The sequence below is a fragment of the Ips typographus genome, linkage group LG1 (genome assembly GCF_016097725.1).
Source record: "Ips typographus isolate SLU linkage group LG1, UJ_Ityp_2.0, whole genome shotgun sequence".
In the NCBI taxonomy this organism is placed as follows: Eukaryota; Metazoa; Arthropoda; class Insecta; order Coleoptera; family Curculionidae; genus Ips; species Ips typographus.
In genome coordinates this window covers 11,738,970-11,758,332 of record NC_138422.1, presented here as the reverse complement: position 1 = coordinate 11,758,332, position 19,363 = coordinate 11,738,970, and the positions used below count along the sequence as shown (strand labels likewise).

General features: G+C 31.5%; 1 protein-coding gene across 13 annotated transcripts in view; it reads right to left on the bottom strand.

The window, feature by feature from the left end:
- Pde11 (Phosphodiesterase 11) overlaps positions 1-19,363 on the bottom strand; it is a 122,415-nt gene that overhangs the window by 58,053 nt on the left and 44,999 nt on the right. For 2 of the 13 annotated variants that reach the window (XM_081984577.1, XM_081984583.1), the window contains exon 1: positions 4,887-5,200. The exons of 10 other annotated variants lie outside the window; for them this stretch is intronic. The gene's annotated coding sequence lies outside the window, so the exon portion shown is untranslated. Of the gene's footprint in view, positions 1-4,886; positions 5,201-19,363 lie in introns of those variants that run through there. One more of the 13 variants, XM_081984611.1, reaches the window with a different exon arrangement.

Here is a 19,363-nt window from a genome sequence, read left to right as displayed (position 1 = left end):
GCTGCGTAGATTTTTGGTCAATTTAATTTTATACGGAATCGTTTCGGACTATTCGGACTAATTTAATTTTAAAGAAAGCAAACGGGTTAGATCACTGCGATCGTTATAGGTAAGGCTGAACTCATTAACATACCTCGAGAAACAGATTTTCTTGTTCAACAAAGCGGCAATATTAATTAAATAAAACTACCAAATTGGAATACAGAAAACTACTATAAAAAGACAAAAGTAGCAGAAGTGGTAGGATAAACTGGTTAGATTTACTGACGTTACTAACTTAGGTGAATAATATTTTCATTTCCTGACTCCAAACATTCTAATTTGTGCTTCTAATCATAACATCAATTTGAATGATATTTTCACATTTTGGAGTGTCATAGCTATAACCGAGGCTTCTAGTATAATTTTCAGACAAGAAATAAAGCATCATGTACATGAACTGATGTGCAAACTAGTTCAGACGTCCCTTTATACAAAAATTGCAACAGCTGCCACTGGACAAATTTGACCTGACGTTAATACGATGATAATCCATAGATATCAAGTTGTTAGATGTGCGGCTTAGCAACCAAACGCAGCTCTACAAGGTCAGATAAAAAAAATGCGATGAAACAAAAGTATACTTGATTTTTATTTGTCTGGTCTCCAGACTAAAGTTAATGCACGTTTCAAGTACTGCACTGACCTATCTTAAACTGTTATTGCGATTTCAACAAGTCAGTCCATTTCTTCGACACGTGCCACTGAGCACACTAATCAATTGTTCTACTGCTGTTTTCCTACCAAAAAACAACGATTAATAGTGTTCTTTCGTGCAAAAAACATCAAAAAGCGCTGTACAAAACACATTCGATCCAGTTCGTACTTGGGTGATTTATGTCCAACTTTATCTTCTATCGACACATCCATAAAAGTTCCAATTTTAACTTATGATCTTTTCGGTTTGGATATTGCTCGGGAAATTTATCGGGAAAATTTTTCGAGAGGTCACGGACTTTTATGAATCAGCCGCGGGAAACATGATTGGCATCACATTACAAAAAGACACAATTAAAAATAGTTAGAAATCCGCGTTAAAAATTAAAAAATAGTTTACCCCAACAATTTAGCTTAAATTTAAGTTTATTGGCCATCCCTGTATACTGATACCGAATTTTCTTTTTTTTGTCTTTTTCAGTCCGTCATGACATTGTAGTTCTAACATAGTAATTTATTATGTCATAGATAATATAGTAGACAACACCTAAATTTTTCAAACTTTCTCACAGCTTTTATGGAGTATCGAGGAGTATAAATAGGTTTTGTATAAAGTGTTTCAACAAACTTTGTTTAAGGTTAGGTTTTCTGATTTTTAGAAACTAACTTATCAGAATTAAAACTAATGATTTTCTAAATTTTATGAAATATTTGCTAATGGAATGAAGCCAATTTGTCTGGTATCCACGTAGCTAAATCATATTTACAGACCAATTATCAATATACGAAACTTATATTTTAAACCGCTTAAAAGTGCTGACCGCTGACCGCTTTATACTAGAAATGATTAAAAATGCTACACACTTAAAATTTTTAAACTAACACCTAAAGTGGCTTAAAAGTGCTAAAATTCCTTCTAAGAATTGTTTTATAATGCTGAACTGTAGGTTGTAAATGATGCAATGGATTCTTAATATTTGAATTGCTTAAAAAACCTGAAAATTATACATAAAATTTCTTAAAAATGCTGAAATCGACAGAGTGGCTGTGCTAGAACTGTGTGTGGATTGGAAATACTGAAATTCACGCTTGGTGTTCTAAAGTCGATGTAAAATTGCTTTAAAATGTTGAAATGGTACTAAAATGACTTTAAAAAGTTGATATTGATACTTAAAATCTCTTGAAAGTGCTGAAATTAATACGAAAAATTGCTTAAAAATGCTGTCACTGACACTTGAAATCGCCTTTAAAAATGGTAAAATCAATAATTAAAATAGTAAAATTACCTAAAGAGGCATACAAATTTTGAAATTAGAACTGGAAATTGTCTTAAAAAACTGAATTTGATACTAAAAGTGTTTATCTTCTAAAACCTGCAGTAGAATTACTTTAAAAAGTTTTTAAATGACACTAAAATAGCTTCAAAAAGCTGAAAATTATACTTAATCAGTCTTGAAAATGCTGAAATTGACACTTAAAGTAGTTTAAAACCTCGCTTAAAACGGCCAAAATTGATACTCGATTTGCTTAAAAATGCTGAAATTCATACTTTCAGTGCTAGAATTAAGACATAAAGTGGCTTAAAAAGGCGAAAATGGATACTACACCACCACATTGACCACACACTGAGTTAACTGTAGTGCAAATGCTGAAATTCACGTTTAAAAAATATAAATGTTGAAAGAACACTAAAATAGCTTTAATATAGCTGAAATTGATACTTGAAAATACTGGATATACACATAAAGTGGCTTAACTGCTGAATTTGATATTTAAAATCGCTTAAAAATTCTGAACGTGATACTTAAAATCCACTAAAATTGCTCGCTTAAAAATAAACATTTTTAAAATTGCTTTGAAGTTTGCACTTAAAGTTGCCTTAAAATACAGAATACTAAAATCAGGGTTTGAAAATATCATGATATTTATATAAATATCATATCACATGATATATATCGGATATATATCAGATATACCTATATCCGATATATATCATTTTCAATCTGTATATACTTAGCTATAAAAAATATAAAAAACTAAAAAAATTGTTTTGTTTTATGCTTACTTAAGCTATATTTTGTTTTAACACAAATCCTTTTATAATAACTTATATTATTTCTATACAAAAAAAATAAACTTTTTATTATGCGACTCTGAAAACTATCTATTTCTCGACTGATTCATTGTCGAGAAAATGTACCTTTTCCGGGCATCTCGAACAGTAACAGCTTTACTAATCTCAGACAAATTAGAAAACCAAACTTTGTCATCGTTCAGTAAAGCTTACTTAATATTCTTGATACTTAATATAATAATTTTGTGATGCTTTGAATAACTGAAACTGGTTTTTATTCAATTAATAAAAATATCGAATATATCGAATATATATCAAGCTGTAAATATCAAGATATTTATCATGATATATATCACTGGATATACAGTGTGACCCATTTAGAATGGAAACACCCCTATAAAATTTTAGGTTATTAACCGATTTCAATGATTTTTTTTTTGAAATAATTAGGAATGAAATGTCTATTACGGGAGAAAATTTTAAATATTTATTTCAGTTTTCAGGTCATATTACGATACTTTTTCTTGATAGAAAATGGAGAATTTTTAATAGCGATTTTTTTATTGAAAAAATTACTACGCCACTGGATCTATAGTGCTTTCAAATAGCTGTGACCAAAATTTCATAAAAATCCATTCATTAATAACAAAGTTATGACAAATTAAAATTCAAAAATCCTCTAAGCTAACGGTCACAAAAGAACACCCTGCATCAACTGTTGCCATAGGGTGTTACTATTTATTTGTTTATTATTACTTATTAATAAATTAATTTCTAAAAAAAAAAATCAAAAAAAAAAAATCAAAAAAAAAAAATTAAAAAAAAATAAAAAAAAAAAATCAAAAAAAAAATAAAAAAAAAATTTGGTCACAGCTGTTTGAAAGCACTATAGATCCAGTGGCGTAGTAATTTTTTCAATAAAAAAAACGCTAATAAAAATTCTCCATTTTCTATCAAGAAAAAGTCTCGTAATATGACCTGAAAACTGAAATAAATATTTAACTTTGCTATTTGAAAGTGCAAAATCATTCTTCGTTTTAAATTTAATCTTTACCAAAGTAAACTCTGACCTAGGTCTAACAATCATTAATTATAATTAGTTATACATCACTAGTTCATACAAAAAACTGATACGGTTTTGCTGTAAGCTAGGCAATCAAGCACAAAAAACCTATTTCACGTATATCTGTGCACCTCATCTCGGTACATTCGCCATATAGCGTTTACACGAAGTTTACTGAACTTGTAGACGGATAAAACAAATAAACGATATTTCTCCGAAAGGCTGCGCTATCGGTACACAAAATCGGCTTTTTACGTTCTATCAGCTACAATCCCAGAGGATTTGGGCAACCGGATATAACTCGCTCACTTGCTATTTGTTTACGTATTGTTGATGGAATTACTTTAAGCGTGTTTTTGAATTGGCTAAACGATTACAAGCGTGTGTTTATCAGAAAATATCTGGAACGCAACGGAATTAAAATCGCTGTAGAAATGCCTGAAAATTATCAGCCAAGTTCGATTTTTTTTAAATTTATTAGCACGCTTTTCTGTGATCACTGACCTAGACCGAAATTGATGCTAATTGACTGCAAGTGTGATTGCATTGCTGGTTAAGTGTGAAAAAAGTGTGTTCATTTTCCGTCAACTTCAATTTGCTCGAGATCTTGGATAAGATTTACAGGTTCTCTGCCAAATTACACAACCGTGGCATAATTGCCTCGCAGTCGTTTGGAATTGGATCCCATTCTAATGAGTTGGCACTCGTTTGTAGCAACACCAAGTGTAAATCACCATTAAAAATTTGATCGTTTATTAATTTTGTAAAAGTTTCAAATTCAAAAAACATTATCAAGAAAATTAATTTGCTTTGTGCAGGAAGTCTGCTGACAAACACATCGTCATCGCACGCACAGTATTCAAACCCGTATAAATTCAATTATTTCATTGAACGAAATGACGCACTACTTGTGATTTTATCGCCTATCATGGGACTCTTTTATTTTATTCAGTGTATGTCAACAGATTTTACAGGAAAATCCCACTTTTTTAGTAAAATCAATCGCATCCACACGAAGGTTGATTAATCCGCATAATTGAAGCTAATACTTACCATAAGTAGTGATAAACTCCACAATTCCAATAGAAAAAATTAACAAACAAAACGAAAAAAGTCACTACTGGGGCACTACTATAATCATCCGGTTATATGTTTCAGATAACACTTGATGAAACTCAAATAAACAAAGAACAGTCGCTCAAGTCTTTTGGAAGTTTGAAACTTTTCCTAACGCGCCCCGCGTTTGAAAAATAAATGCCCGCAGGAATCACCAGAAATCCCTTGCCAACTTTACGATTCGGAATTCCGAGCGCAACTGATAATAACTCGAACAGGAGTTCGAAACAGAACAGAAAACAACACTGAACTGAATAACGCGCACGAGAATTCCACTCGCTTTGGATTTGTCGTTCGTTGGCTCGGCCAAGACACTCGGTGTATTGCAATGTTGCCTATATTTTCCCAAAAGAAAATGTCAAAAAATCATCAATTCCAGGGGGAATAATAAAATTTAGGCCGTTTTTTTTAAACCCTCAAATTTAACAGCAGTATTCTGAACTCTAACGGTCGAGATATTCGACTTTTTTGGAATTTGCATCAGAATTTTGAAAATGATGTACCTCCGCCATTGTTGAGGTTTCAGCGACTATAAACCTAACCTAACCATTTCCGAAATATTCGACTTTTTTGAAAATTGCATCCAAAGTTTTCAAAAATTTGTAACTCTAAGTTATTTCTCGGGTTTTATGGACAGTAAAAAACTCAAAATGTTTATCTTAAACTGCACTTTTACGTCGTGCTAATCGCAACACGATTGGGCAGATACAGAGTGTTCAAATGCATTTAAATTTGAACTAAGCTCTGCCAATTTTTTAGTGGATGTAAGCCTAGTCTATTGGGCGCAGAAAGCCATTGTAAACATTTTTGGTTTTCTTGTAAAATTTCCGTAACTCTAACCGTTTTCGAGATATTTTACTTTTTTTGGAAATTGAAAACCATTCTAAGCATTTTTAGTTTCTCATAAAATTTCCGTAACTCTAACCGTTTTTGAGATATTCGACTTTTTTTTAAAATTGTCATCAAAATTTTGCAAATTCAGTATTTTTGGCATTTTTGGAATTTCAGCTACTGTAAAAAGCTTCAAATATTTTTCTTGAACTGCTCTTTCATCTCGTGCTAACCGCAACTCTATCAAACATATACAGGGTATTCTTAAAACAAAAAGAAAAACAGTTAAATTCAGAACTAACGCTCTGCCAGTTGTAACCACATTCACCCGGGTCTAAGTGGATGTAAACCTAATCCACTGTGTGCAGAAAGTTATTCTAAACATTTCTGGCATCATGCAAAATTTTCGTGCCCCTAACCGTTTCTGAGATATTCGACTTTTATACTTTTTTTTTGAAAATTGCAACAAACTTTTGAAAATTCCGTATCTTCTCAATTTTTGGGGTTTCAGCGACTGTAAAACCCTCAAAATATTCGTCTAGAACTGCTCTTTCAGCTCGTGCTAACCGAAACACAGTTGAACATATACAGAGTGTACAAGAAAAAAAAATAGTAAAATTTAAAACTTTCGCTTTGCCAGAACACGTTTACCAGTTTATAACTGAGTGTAAACCTAGTCCACTGGGTGTAGAAACTTATTTTAAAATTTTTCTAACCGTTTGCTAGATATTCGACATTTTTTGACATTTTTTTTTGAAAATTATGAAAATGTCGTGATTCCAGCATCTTTGGGGTTTTAGCGACTGTAAGAAGCTCAAAATGTTTGTCTTAAACTCCTCTTTCATCTCGTGCTAACTCGATTGAACATATACAAGGTGTTCCTAAAACAATAAGAAAAACAGTTAAATTCAGAACTAACGCTCTGCCAGTTGTGATCACGTTTACCCGGTTCTAAGTGGGTGTAAACCTAGTCCACTGGATGCAGAGAGTCACTCTGAACATTTCTGGCATCATGCAAAATTTTCGTAACTCTAACGGTTTCTGAGATATTCGAATTTAATCCTTTTTTTTAAAACTGCATCAAAATTTTGAAAATTCCGTACCTTCTCTATTTTTGGGGTTTCAGCGACTGTAAAAACCTCAAAATATTTGTCTAGAACTGCCCTTTCAGCTCGTGCTAACCGAAACCTAACCTAACCTAACCATTTCCGAAATATTCGACTTTTTTGAAAATTGCAGCCAAAGTTTTCAAAAATTTGTAACTCAGTTATTTCTCGGGTTTTATGGACAGTAAAAAACTCAAAATGTTAATCTTGAACTGCACTTTTACGTCGTGCTAATCGCAACACGATTGAGCCGATACAGAGTATTCAAATGCAATTAAATTTAAACTAAGCTCTGCTGGTTGTAACCGCGTTTACCCATTTTTTAGTGGGTGTAAGCATAGTCGATTGGGTGCACAAAGTCATTCTAAACATTTTTGGTTTCTTGTAAAATATTCGTAACTCTAACCGTTATCGAGATATTCGACTTTTTTGGAAAATTGACATAAAAATTTTGCAAATTCAGTATTTTTGGCATTTTTGGAATTTCAGCTACTGTAAAAAGCTTCAAATATTTTTCTTGAACTGCTCTTTCATCTCGTGCTAACCGCAACTCGATTGAACATATACAGGGTGTTCTTAAAACAAAAAGAAAAACAGTTAACTTCAGAACTAACGCTCTGCCAGTTGTGACCACGTTTACCCGGTTCTAAGTGGATATAAACCACCGTTTCTGAGATATTCGACTTTTGTTCTTTTTTTTTTTTTGAAAATTGCAACAAACTTTTGAAAATTCCGTATCTTCTCAATTTTTGGGGTTTCAGCGACTGTAAAACCCTCAAAATATTCGTCTAGAACTGCTCTTTCAGCTCGTGCTAACCGAAACACAGTTGAACATATACAGAGTGTACAAGAAAAAAAAATAGTAAAATTTAAAACTTTCGCTTTGCCAGAACACGTTTACCAGTTTATAACTGAGTGTAAACCTAGTTTACTGGGTGTAGAAACTTATTTTAAACATTTTCTAACCGTTTGCTAGATATTCGACATTTTTTGACTTTTTTTTTGAAGAATATGAAAATGTTGTGATTCCAGCATCTTTGGGGTTTTAGCGACTGTAAGAAGCTCAAAATGCTTGTCTTAAACTGTTCTCTCATCTCGTGCTAACTAGATTGAACATATACAAGGTGTTCTTAAAATAAAAAAAAACAGTTAAATTCAGAACTAACGCTCTGCCAGTTGTGACCACGTTTACCCGGTTCTAAGTGGATGTAAACCTAGTCCACTGGATGCAGAGAGTCATTCTGAATATTTCTGGCATCATGCAAAATTTTCTAACCGTTTCTGAAATATTCGAATTTAATTCTTTTTTTTTTAAACTGCATCAAAATTTTGAAAATTCCGTACCTTCTCTATTTTTGGGGTTTCAGCGACTGTAAAAACCTCAAAATATTCGTCTAGAACTGCTTTTTCAGCTCGTGCTAACCGAAACACAGTTGAACATATACAGGGTGTCCAAGAAAAAAAAAAGTAAAATTGAAAACTCTTCTCAACTGGAAAGTTTGTAATCTGCACTATCTTTTGTTTCCTATGACATTTTAACGTATCTTGTCAAGTAAGGGAGTAAATTAAGATGAAAGCAGCGGGTGTTTAAAAATGTGCGATTTTATGGTGAAGCAATTTTGACGCCTTCTAGTGGCCAAACGGTATGACTAATCAACTCATGTGGGGATATTTTTGGAAAGCTTGTAATCTGCACTATCTTTTGTTTTGTATGACATTTTGACGTATCTTGTCGAGTAAGGGAGTAAATTAATGTGAAAGCAGCGGGTGTCTAAAAATGTGAGATTTTATGGTGAAGCAACTTTGACGCCCTCTAGCGGCCAAACGGTATGACCAATCAACTCATGTGGGGATATTTTTGGAAGGCTTGTAATCTGCACTATCTTTTGTTTTCTATGACATTTTGACGTATCTTTATCTAACTTTTTTTTCTAAATTGACCATCCGGTACAAAACTGTGCTATACCCTAGCAATATTTAACTACAAATTTTCCTAGTCACTCTGTATAAAAAAACTAAAAGATTTTTAATACATATTTCTCTCGTTGTACCCATTTAAGTCAAAATTAGTAATTTTTTCCACTAATCAGTGAATGATATGATTTGGCAACAGCGCGTGGTACCGCGCACATGTCCTGCTTAAAACGCGACGGCGTCGTCGAGTACCGGAACCAGACGCCGACGTTCAGCTGTTTTCCGCGATTACATTCATTTGTTTCAACCGGTTTACGTTATTGAACAACAAAAGGCCGACTGTAATAATGGTTGAGTTAGATCTCACTTAGTCTAGTTTAGACTCTGTAAATTAGCTGTTTTACTGTAATTTCAAAAGTGAATTTGAACTAATTTGGTTAACAATTTTACAAGTTAAAATATTTAATCTATTGTTTTTATTTATTTTCTTTTACTTATGAAGTAATAGCATAATTGAAAAAATTATCAGTGAATCACCAATTGGAAAAATCCATTTTAATTGCTTTATCAATAAGCTTTCCAGTTAATGTTTAATCCACTCAAATTGAAGCTTTCAACGTTGATTAGGCATCTTAGAAATAATAATTAAAACAGCAAGAATTTCTGTGAGGAATAATTTGTTTACTTGCTCAAAACAACGTCGCAATTTTAATATGTTTATAAACAAGCCTAAATTTGCACACACAATATGTTCTGATAAAACGTTGTAAAAAAATGCACTAACCACTAAACTGAGAAGAACGTAAAACAAAATCAAATTAATTGGCTGTAGTTTAAATAATTTTATCAAAAATGACACCAAAACAAGGAAACAACTTACCGTTTAAGCTTTTGTAGATTAGAAATCACGTACCTGAAACAAAGACAACATAATTAATGAGAAATAATGATTAAATAAAGTTTTAAATCAAAGTAATTTGACACATCCATATTATGAAAGTTCATGAACTTCTTGAGCACAATGTGATTTTAGTTTTACACTTTTACATTACCAAAGTTCAGTCAAATTAAATCTGTCAATGAAAACAGCATCACCAACCAAGAAAATTTAGTGTTTAGGTCCTAATAACCGCTTGTACTTGGTTTTAGTGTATTTTTAATATTTTGATTTTAAAATGTAATAATAATCTTAAATACTGTACCCATATAATGATTTCTTCATCTTTGACTGTTCAGGGACTGACCGTATAAGTAAATTTAACTTTTTACTACTAAATTAGTTACTTGGAGTAGTTTTCACGTTAGGAAAACGTATATTGTTTCTAAAATATTAATTCTTATATAAAGAAACTCACTAAGTCAGTGTGTTGCTTTAAACTTACAGGAATTTAAATATTTAAATCTTCGATGACTTTTATAACAATTGCAGTTGTGTCCAAAACGTGGTTATTCTGTTTAGAAAAGTGCATAGTTTGTAAATTTCTTTAGTATACAAATAAGATTTTTTAAGCTGGAATAGGCTGTTTTACTGATGAAATTGCAGTTTTATTGGTAAAATTCGTTAGTTTTAAAAATTAATTTAACATTTTTTATGTTGAAATAGGACGTTTTAGTGATGAAATTGGTAAATTTAATAGTGAAATTATTGTTATTTCAGGTCAAAATTGCTGAAAGCCTGCACTCGAGTAACTAAAGAAAATCTGAAATCGTGTATTTTATTAATGAAATCTGTCCAGTTATCATGCAGAAAGTGCAGTTTTATTGGAAAAATTCATAGCTTTATAGATTAAATGTAATATTTTTTATGCTGAAACATTATATTTTACTAATGAAAGCGATACATTTATTAGTGAAATAATTATTATTTCAGGTCAAAATTGCTGAAATTGTAGAAAGCGTGCACTACAGCAAATCTGAAATCGTGTATTTTATTAATAAAGACTGTTCAGTTATCATGCTGAAATCAGCAGTTTTATTGGTAAAATTCGTAGTTTGAAAGATTAAATTTAATGTTTTATTTTTCTGATGAAAATGTCATTTTGGTTCATTTTTGAATCAAACTATTCTATCAGTTATTATGGCAAAACCCATTAAGCCACTAGGCTTATTTCAAGCAAATTTGGAGCATAATCATATTAGTCAAAAACGACTGTAATTTAAGCTTTTTTTTTTTTTTTTTTTTTTTTTGACCTGAATAAAATATTTAACCTGTATTTGTGCTAAAAACAAAAAAGTGCATTTTTTGTTTTTAAGTGTTGGCAATAGACAAAAAAACAGGTTTAATCAAACAATTTGGATAAAAATAGAGTTCTATTTCGTGAAACATATAACGTAACGTAAATTTGACAGAATTTTGTTTTGTTACACTGATAAAATCCATTCTTGAAGCTGCTTTGTAAATAAATTCATCAATTTCTTTGCCATAAAACTGCGGTGTGAAACCTTCTCAAGTCAAATTAGTACTGATAATTTACCACTTAACATCAACGTCATTAAAGTGATGTAATTCAAAATAAGTGTCACCAAATTTTGAAAAATCCGACTATTAAAAAGTACATTTCAACTAGAAAGATAACTTATCATATTGTTCAAGTGTAGAGCTTTTTAAAATTGTAATTTAAGGTTGACTTTATCACCTGAAGATTTGAGTGTCTATTTAATAATCTTTCTTTGTTCTTTACTTTACTGTAAAGGTTGAGGATACGAAAAATAAAAGATTCCTGAAGAAAACATAAAAAATTTGAATAAACAAACAAATTAAAGATTAAGGTATTTAACATTTTTTTAAAACAGTAGTGAAGTAAATGCAGGAAAAAAACATGAAAACAGTGGAGGAATGGACAAACAAAACGTAAAATATATAAAATTTGGAATAAAGGGAGATAAAAAAATATAAACAGATTACAGGATGTTTCTTTTCTTCCTCTTTTCTTTTGCAACAAAAGGACTATTATACTGAATGAGCCATTAGACTGAAATCCTGATAATAACCACAGTACTAATGTAGTATTAAAATCAATAAAAAGATCAGTTTTAAAGACTAAATAAATTTAGTAAACTACTGAAAAAAGTGAATAAAAAAATGTTTTATAAAATCAGATTTATTTTTGACCTTAATTAATATAAACAAAAACACCCTTTAGTAAATTCAACAACAGTACAAAATACAGTTCAGCAGCAATTTAAATTAGGCTAGTTCTTCATTCATTTGGGTCGTATTAGATTGACTAATTAAGTTAACAGCCTAGACTCAGACACCTTTCTCGCCTGTTTTACCCAATTACGACTAACCTATATCACTTTGACTCTATTTACGCGTGAGGTCCCTCAAAGACCTAGAAAAAACCAGGAGAACCCTTGTTGTATCATTCGTAAAGTGATTTGAGACCCTTATTTGCGGCATTCCGACGTTTTGTTGACGTTTCCCGTCCCTCAAAATAGGAAGTATTGAACTTGACGGCCTTTGAGTCAATATTGAACGTGCTCTTCGAGACGCTATTATAGAGGCAGTGGGGGAGAGGGCGAATATAGCCTTTTATGAAACAAAACGCTTTTATACATGGAACGGGGATAATTTATTCGAGACAAACGCGCCCCTTTTTTTAAAAAAGCCTGACCTCTGAGCCAAGAACAGTTCGAATAGAAATTTATTGAATTTCTATTTTTGCCTCTCAAGGACTAGAAATTATCTATAAGTTGCGTCTTTACCGGAAATAGAGTTGTTCGACATTTAACTTCCCTTGAGAAAACATAAAATGTTGAATATAAAAACGAGTACTAAAGTTATTACAAATATAAATTTTCAACTTATCAATAGTTTTTCGATTAGCTTTTTATTATGTTTTTTAAAACTATTCTTCTCTATTTTGTGATAATATTTTAATTTATTTTCTTATTTTAATCATCAATTTAATTTGCTATTTTTGTCGATGGTTTTGAGTTAAATCATTTCTTAGTTAAGTTTTGAAATTTTATTGAAGTAATATTATTATTGACAATGATTGATGACGCTGAGCTTTGAATACTGTTGCAGCATGCATGCAGTTGATAAATACAAAAATATTATCATTTAACACTATTCAGATTTCCTATTTTATCCATGCTCACTGTATAAAGCCAGTCATTCTAATTAAAACTCTATTTTGGTACAAGTTTCAGAGACTCGCACAAAGTAATTATGACGTAAACTACGTCAATAAAACACTCCTGGAAAAACTGACATTAAAAGGCCACTAACACGTCAATTATTGTGATATTCCTGGAACTTCCTGGTTGGGTTTCATAAGAATTCGTTTTCATTACGAAAAGCGCTAGTTGTTACACCCGGGAGCAATATTAATTAGTTAATTAAAGGTCGTGGCAATTAGTAATCTGACGACAAACCCGTGCTAATGGAACTAACAGTTTTAATATAATACGAACAACATGATTTTTTGACTTGTTAAGGTTCACTAAAAACTTGTTAAGAAACACACAATTAAATCGCATAATCACAATAAACTCGTCCAAAGCAAAACACAATCAAAGTAAGACGCAGATAACTACCGGGCACAATCATCATCATCATCCGACTACGACATCATTACAGATCATTATCTCCGGCTCATTAAAGTAAAATGTAAATCGATCGTTTAGGAACCTAATTACTAGTAAAAACAGCATACAAAATTAGCTTCTAAACGAATGGAAAGTTTTAAAGATTTTCAAATCGAAAAACGAGTGAGGCGCCATAGAGTTTATTGTTTTGCCGTCCTCATAACCTTGAAAAATTAGAAATATTGTGTAGCAAACTTAATATGGTGTATAATAACATTGTGCGATGTTTATTGTTGATAGAAAAAGTCAATTGGAGAGTGCTGTGTTGATACTCTTCGACCTATCATACATTATTTAAGCATTCTCTACACACTTTATAGTGTCATAAGTCATTTTCGATTTTTCTAAATCCTGTACACACAGGGTGATCCAATTGCTCTCAGCGACTGCATTAAAATCCGTAAAAACCCAATTTTAAGAACAGTCCAACAGTGAATAATATTTCAGTAGTTCAGAAAGTAACAGCAACCTTGTTATTTTAAATGTGGTTTAAAATTTAACACCCTGTAGATTCTTATAAATTCAGTTAATAAAGTCGATAATCTTGATTCGTAGCAAGAAAACATTTAGGTGACAGTTTAACAAGAAAGAATCGATTCTGTATTATACAGAGTGACTAAAAATTAATGTTTTTTGCTAAAACTGGGATAGGTGTTTTTGTTATTATTGAAACTAAAATTGCATTATAATAATGTTCCTATATCTAAATCATGCAGATTTCAAAATAAAAACTACTTTGTAAAAACAAAATTTACTAGAATATTACTTATGCAACAAGTGCAAAAAAGTAAAACTTTTTGCACTAAAAATCATTCAAAAAAGTGTACTTTTTTGCACGATTTTATAAAAATTAAATTCAAATGCAATGTTTATTTTACTGTACTTAAAAAATTGCTTAAAGTGACCTGTATTATATTCAAGTAAATTTATATATTTTTAAATTAAACACCTTTTATATTTATGCATTTTTGGATAGTTGTTTGTTCAGCTCAATCAAAATTTTCCGGTTTTCTGCAGTTTGTCTTCTCTTTTTGATCGTCAAATTTCTAGGCAATTAGCCAGCTTAATCATTTTATTCTTCCGCTCTTCTTTTATCAGTTAGTCTTCTTTTGAAATTTCTGAGCGATCATCCAGCTCTCTCTTTCTGCAGAGATTAGTTGCAAAATTACATGTAAACTGGATTCTATAATAAATTAATAAAAACTGACAAAAATTTTAAAAACTACACGTTAAAAATTATTATAGTTACTCTGTTATTACAGTATTTGAAATTAATGAAAAATTGCCAAAACTTCAATTGATCAACATTGCAGAAACAACAAGAAAACAAATTGCTCAATTTTACTGCAATATTGTGGAGTCTCCGACATTTTTTGTGAAAACATCATTAAAGCATAAAAATTTAGACAAAAATGTTAAAAAATTGCAACTTAAATTGACAGCAAAATTGCATTGCATGCAAGAACGTCAATTAAATTGCTGAAAATTGTATGAAAGGATTAAAATGTCAAGAAAACAAATTGCAAAAGTCTTGCTACAAAATTGCGGAGCAAAGCAAAAAGTACATTTATAGTAACTTACAAAAATTGCAAACTGCTTACTTATTACCTAAAACAAAGGCAAAATTAACACAAATGAAGGTTATACACCTAAACTAAAATAAATTATTATTGCTAAAATCCCATATTGACTATTGTTTTATCTAGAAAAAAAAAGTAATAAGTACTTTAGTGGCAGTTATTTTACTTCAATTAAACCTTCCTATACACGATGCGATTTTTTTAAGTCCAAATATCTCAAAAAGCGCTTCTCAAATCAATCTTACAATAAAAATTAAATCAGATTTTAATTATTCACTCTACAAAATCTCTCCGAGTCGAATTTTGAAAAAATAACGAAATTATTGACAAAACACTAAAACTAATGCACTGATGCACTTTTGGACTGAGGTAAGTTGGGTTAAATCGCACATTTTAGGGACACTCTGTATTTTTTTGTTTTAGAGAGTGCACCTACATCCTGGTGATTTTTTTTTTATTTTAAATGGGTAGTTATTCAGTATTCAAATACTTGACGAAGATCATTTTTTTCGGATCGCACTGCATAACTAAGATAAAAGTAGTATTTTTAATAAATTTTCTGTAACTTTGAAGTTACAAAAGTGTAACTTAACCTATATTTTATCAGATTTTCTCCTCGTTACGTGGATTAAACGAAAAACAGTCTCCTTTAAAAACATTCCGAGTAAGCTTATTCCCGCCTTTGAAAACCAAACACTTGAACCGTTTTCCTTCTTTTCTTTCGCTTCTCAAAAGTAAGATTCTTAAGTAAACACTTCTCTAACTTAAACAACCCTCATAAAATTGCTGGCACGTCTGCAGTAAGTAGAACGCACACTTTCAACTTGAAGTGTGCATAACTCTAAGTTCACAAAGAAATCCAGGCTCGTTTTCTTTTTGTGGGATAAAAAACTCGACTAATTAGAGCGAAGATCAAAGAGAGCGAGTATACACGATTCCCGAGGGAAAAGTGCTTTATTGATATACAAGGTGAGCCATTTTGTGACAAACTCATGGACTCACTAAAAAAATGAGAAAATGTACCACACTGTATTTTAAAGATTGACTAACCCAGGTCAATGGCAGTTTTGAAATGAAGTATTTGTTTGATTGAGATAGGAACGAGTTGGGTTAAGCAAATATTTTTCATCCCAAATCGTTTCGTAACGATTATTTTGCTTATTTCACTAGTCTATAATAATTTATACTTTTATAAGCCATAAAAAAATAAGGCAATAATTGCGTCGTTAAAAACTCTGTACTGGTAATAACTTGGGCAAATTATCTGCAAATTTATTATTTATTGTTATTGATGTGACCATATGTTTTGTCTGAAATAACAACTCGGTTTGCCACCCAGTAGGACCACCCATCTTACAATAATTACTCAGTGTCTGTAATGTGTCAGGTAATTCACTAAACTGTTTGTACTTGGAAGTGATCTCATCATGTCAAAAACTGAAATAAGGATCAGTTTATGACTGATAAAAACGTTAAGAAAACACAAACACACATCGCAATATGTTTTCTACGACTGTTTAATAATATGCTTATTGTCTACTAGATTTCAATAGATAATCACCCATTACTTACCCTTGAGTAATGAGTCATTACTCACTTATTCACGAGGGCAAATCACATCATGCACCACCGATATAGAACAATAATCAAAGTAAAATGGAGAAGTAACAATGTAATAGAAACTTGTCTTGAATGTATTTGTTTGCTTCTTTATTCGTCAAATTCAAAATATTGACCTTTCTTGATTAACTTTCCTATTACATTGTTACGTCATTTCAATTTACTTTCATTTTTCTATAATATCTATTTTCTCAAAGTATGCGATAATTGAAAACGTCCAAAAAATTTGGAAATATTTCCTTAATTTAGTAAATCTTGCAATAGTTTTGCTCTTAATTAACTGTGTGGTTGCTTAAAGTTCTTTCTAAGAAACATGCAATAATCGTAGTTCAGAAGTTCAGTACTTATTATAAATATTCAGTTACCATCAAATTTAATATAATTCGACAATTGCTGGTCATCCTTAGAAACTTTGTAATGAATTTCATTATAACATCTCTGATTATGAAAACATCGTTTTGGTCCACTTTCAGGTACTTCAGGGCCTGCAATGATTTACAAATTTGAATTTGCATCAATTGACATCTGACAGGATTTATTAAGATTTGGTTGAATAAACCCTTTTTTGCAGGGCATAACTGTGATTTCCAAACCAGACACAAACACAATTTATTCCTGCGACTAAGCTAAGCGATTTATTTTCCTTGCCACAGTGATTAACTTTTGGCACAAAAATCTCCACATAGTGCAAATGAGACTGGCAAGAAAAAAAATTGGCTGCATAGTCGAAAACACTATCCGAAAATAGTAGAAACCTTCGCACATTACAAATGCAAACCGCTTGCCAAGCTTCTTTTAAAGGGGTTGCTTTTCCAGTAAACAAATATTTCCCCAAGGGGTTGATTGACCAAGACTGGCGACAATTTACTGTAAGCCCCCGCACAAAGTTGTTTTCTGTTTTAGCGTTAACAAAACAAGATTATTCATTCATAACAGTTGTGATCGCGGATCCATTACGCAATTTTTCATTCCGAAGACAAATTGGTGTTGACCTTTGCAGGCCTGGCATATTCTGTTGCTCTCTGATGCTATTTAGTGGTAAAGTTACTTTACAGTACCCGATAACGAACTAAAAGTAAGCGAATTATGAAACTATAATGTTTGTTAGTTGAAATTCGAATCATTAGATGTAATTAGCCGGAAAAATTTTAGTATATTGTTTATGGCGCCAGATTGCGTAACGCAAAGTGCACAGTATATTAATACCAAATATCAATAAACTATTATGTGTTATAAATTCACTAGTAGCTTTACAGAGTGTTCCAATTACTATGGAGCTGTGCCAAAAATTGGGTCTTTCTAATTAACAGCCACGTTAAATGGCTAGCTGGTGTTTTCACTTTTCTTGTTGATACTATGTGATATTTCTGAGCTTTACTAACTTAAAAAATACTAAGGAATAAAAAAATGATTTGAGACACGTTGAAACTATCAGTGCACAAGAAAGCAATTTACATAAGACTTTTTTTAGAACAACATAATATTCTGTCACAAACATCATTTAACCAATCAAAAAGTAATTAAGAAAATAGTTATTGATAACCTTGCTCTTGATAACTTTTAAAACTCTCTTGTAGGTAGTATCAAGCTGATGTTTATTAGATCAGCTTTTTTTGCCATATTATGTTCGAACCCATGTACTTGTTTGGAATAATTTGATCTGTGAGTGGGTATAATTAAACAAGGTAGTTAAAATCCTTTTCATGAAGCTATAAAATCTATTTTGTCCGAGAGCTTCATATTTGTGTTGAGCAAACTTTGACAGTTTTGACGTTAATGAGAGTTGTTACGTGATCCTAGAACATTATTTACTAACGTAGTCACGTGACAACTGTCACAATAACTGTCTATCAGCGGGAATACTGGTCTTGCCCTGAAAACTGCAAGAACGCTGCTCTAAACTGGATTTCTTCTAAACTTCTTTGTAGCTTTTGCTGTACTTGCACTAACAGTGCAGTGTCATCAGCGTATTGTAGCGGGTTCCAGCTATTCTATTCTAGGGATGCCATATTTTATGATTTATCATCAATTCTTGTCTTTTCATTAGATAACATAACATTTTAATTGATTGTGCTGGCAGTAATAGTTCATTATGTTACTAGGAGTAAATGAGTAAAATATTTGCAACACACAATAATTGCCTCTACTAGTAACATAATGGACTATTTCGGCACTAGACTGGCCAAGTTTGTGTTGTATTTTTACCTGTAGCTACGGTTAACGTATGATATCCTAATTTTGGAAACATCCAGTGTTAACAGGTTACAAGGAAATGGTTTTGTCTTGAAAATAAGGATTTTGTTTCAATAAAATAAAGAAAATTTATTTATTTAATTTATAGAAAAGGTACGTTTTTGTAGGGATGTCAAGTGTTTACCATTATAGTTAGTTTTAGTAGGATTGTATGTAGTTATTAAGAAAATTAACAGTATTACTTGATGAACTTCAAAGGAGGTGAAAAAGGTGGTACGTGGAGGTAGAAGGTGGGAAAAAAGGTTTTTTTGTTTTTGGTTGTTGATTGTCAAGAGAGACTTTTAATGAGAGCTGGAAAGTCAGTTTTCTAAAAAATTCGAGCAAAAATCGGACTATTGAAGATCAGGGGATCTTAGAAAGCTGTTTCCTTCCGGAACGGAAGTTACTGAGTGTAATACCGAGTGCTACCAGCAATTGTACCGACTAGTCTACGTTTTGACATGGAGCAGATTGTGATAGAGGACCTATTCCAGAAGTGGTTAAATTGATAACCGAGGAGGCCTCCCGGCTGTTA